Raw genomic sequence first — 3,398 nt, forward strand, 5'->3', positions numbered from 1 at the left:
TCCTTCCCTTTTTGAAGATGGATCTATTAGTCACAGGTCAGCTACAGGCAGGTGCGGGGGAAAGGAAGGGGGGGGGGCAGGAGGAAATGCTACAATGCTCACCCATGCCCTGCAGGCCAGTTGGGCTCCATGGTACTGTACCCACTCACGGGGGGTTTCTTGAGTTCAGTGTCAGGTCTGTGTGTACATCATGGTGTGCTTTGGAATGAGGTTCATACAGGGACATAGATGGCTCCCTTCCCCCTTCCATCCCCCCCACCCCCCGGTGCTGCTTGCCTGCAGCTGACAAATACCTGTGGCTGGCAAGGGGGCAGGGGGATGTTCACTTTTGTCTGGCAGCCATTCAGGGGTGTCTAAGTGCTCGGCTGCATTTGGCAGTATTCAGCATCCAAGGGAGCCTGCAGGTCATACTGGGAGGCATGCAGCAGTGCCCCCAACCTGCTGGCCTTGGCCAAGGCAGGCAGCCTGCATACCCCTCCTTTCACCAAAGGGTGAATGTGTGTCCCTATTGATATAACTTATGCTGCTTACAGAAAACTATATAACTTAGCTTGATTTCACCTTGGATTTTTTGAATGTCTGGACTTAGTCTTAGATATTTTCAAACAGAGGCTAGATGGGCATCATTCTGGAATGGTTTAAGAATATTCCAAGGTACCCTGCATCTGATAAGGAGGTTGAATCATACGACCCTTGAGGTTCTTTCAACGCTATGTTCCTATGATATACTCTTGTTCTCTAGATCTTACAGTCCACAGAATCTAAAAAAAGATCAAAGCCTTTTGGAAGTAGAAAACAGGACATAAAAATAAAGGAGGAACTATTTCAGGAACAGTTAAACTGAGGGCACTCTGGTGACTATCATGACTACCAGTTATGTTAATATGCTGCTATAAGTGATTTTCATGGATCGGCTTTGTTGAATAATAATTAAATATTTTTAATATAACATGGTGCCCTTCTCTGCTGTGAATGATTCTAAAAGGCAGTATATATGTTACATATTGCAGTGTAGTTTTAGGCATATACTTAATTAAGTTTTAATCGTAACTAATAAAATGTAGGAAATATGATGTTTGGTGGGATAAATTATATTAATGGGACATGATATATATTAATTTATTTTCCTGTCTCTCACCACTTATATTCCAAATACTGCAGTTTGGGGAGGGGGAGTTCATTTTTAGTAACTTCAGGCAGCAATGCCTTCAAAAGATATGGCACTTCACTGGACTTTATTGCCCCAGAGAGAAGTGGTGGCACTGTCTATATTGGCATGTGCCCTGGAGAAGGACTAATGACACTTTCTTTAGATAGCACTGCTAGCACAGCCACTGAAATGAAACACAAAATTGAACAGATTAGAGTATTCATGGAGAATTAAGTCTCCTGGAGATTGACGCTCACTCCCTTTGTATGGCTTTTGAAAAAGAAAACTTGTAGTTAATTGAATTAGGATTGATTTAGGAACTTTAATGACTGGTGGAAGGAGCTGTGATTGCCAGCTGTAATTTTCTTTTTTTTTAATTAAGGAAACCCCATTGTAGTAACAGGGATTGCTAATCTTTCTGCAGTGGAAATACTGGAAGAACCTGCTCCTCAACATGATTAGGAGATCAGAATCTATCCCTTAATCATTATATGTATTTTAAAAGCTATCGTTATACAGAACGGCCTACATTTTAAATACCTGAGTGACTTTTGAAAAGGTTCTTAAATCATTTCAAAATGTTATTCTTAAAGAATTTAAATAAAAAAGAACAAAGGTAAACAAATCTTATGGTAACTCTTAAAAAATTGTTAAGATGTTGAGGCAGAAGAATATTCTAATGTTCCTAATTTGTTAGTATATAACTTCCCATATGTGCTTTTCATAGTTTCAACCCTGTGCACTAAATTTTGTCAAAATCCTTTGACTAAACTTGACTGTCAATTTGTAGAACAGGTCACATTTAAGTTAAAGAAAAAGGATGCTGAAGGGGAAAAAATAATTGATACCTCATTTTGGAGATTACTACATCAAAAATGGTTTCCCTGAGCTACTGCTAATTTTGTTAGTCAATACAAGACCACTTTTTGAACTTGAAATGGAAATTTATTGAGGACAATGGAGAGAAAGAGGGTTCAAAGTATGGTCTATTATGAAACACAAGCCTTAACATAGTTTATGAAAGACTCGTTCTTCTTCAGAATTTAGAAATACGTTTATTTATGTTTTCAATATTAAATTACTTTGATACGGTTGACATATTAAAAAATTCTGGAGTTAACATTAGCAATCATATAGTAGGAGACCACTTTGTAAACTCAGTACATGGATGCAGATCATGTTCCATGAATATTCCCTGTGTTTTTTCAGTCATAATTTGCAGTCTAAAGTACCACTCTAGCTGAGTAATGATGACAAAAGGAGGATGTTGGTCGCACATATTTCTATTTGTGATAGATGTTAATGTAAACACATTACTAAAATTATTTTTTATGAAACTTTTAAAATCAAAACTTGTTAATTTCTAAAATCTGAAGCTGCTTGAGGGAGTTAGATGCTTTAAAAAAACCTTCTGACTAAAAACAGTTTTAAAATTGTTGAAATGGGATATTTTTGTCATTTTCTAAACGAAAATTTTGTTTTCCCATTTAACACAAGTGTTTTCTTACTGTCATTGTAATGATAGATTTTTAAAAATCCACTGCTGTCAAATGCCGTTAAGAAAATCTCAATATGTTTGCAAGCAATTTGTAGGGACAAACCTCATTGAATATAACATATGAACTTAATCATTCAGCTTCCAGTGATAAAATCCACATCCATGTACCTTTAGTCTTCTCTAAATGATTTTTGTTGTATATTTCAGCATCTAGAATTATACTATTTAGTATACTATTCGAATGAGCTTTAAAAGAGTTCATGGACTCTTGACCTGTTTTTCCTTTTAGAATTTTATCCTTATTTTAATAATAAAATTTTACCTTTATTTTAGTAATAAATCCTAATTGTGCAGAGGGCAATCCCAATAATAAAATAATTTGGTATGAAGAATAATTTAGTCCCCAAATGTAGGTTAACAGGTGTCAGTTTGAGTACACACTGGCATTATTTACTATGGTCTGTTGACAGCAGGCACTCTGCACCAGAGCTGTAAGGAGAGAGAATATCAGTGATAAGAATACTGTCTTCTTGTGTGAACTGTGCACTGCTTTGTGGCTCAGCGATATATTCTGCTTACATTTCCCAGTGTAGGAGATACCCCACAGCAGCTGTGACCTTTTTCAAGCCCAGAAGTTTTAAGCTCGAAGTGCTGTAAAATTCCAGAGCTAGTCCAAAGGACAAGATTAAGTAACAGGACCAAAGGAAACAGTAGTTTTCATAGGAGAAAATAAATGGTGGATGCAAACAC

The 3,398-nt window shown here is 36.8% G+C and overlaps 1 protein-coding gene across 2 annotated transcripts in view; it reads left to right on the top strand.

Annotated features, from left to right (window-relative positions):
- The window catches only part of PRKG1 (protein kinase, cGMP-dependent, type I), a 1,350,404-nt gene that overhangs the window by 1,178,987 nt on the left and 168,019 nt on the right, over positions 1-3,398 (top strand). The gene's annotated exons all lie outside the window — the stretch shown is intronic.

This window comes from Gavialis gangeticus, unplaced genomic scaffold (assembly GCF_001723915.1).
Source record: "Gavialis gangeticus isolate Ggan-Ray unplaced genomic scaffold, GavGan_comp1, whole genome shotgun sequence".
Classification (NCBI taxonomy): domain Eukaryota; kingdom Metazoa; phylum Chordata; order Crocodylia; family Gavialidae; genus Gavialis; species Gavialis gangeticus.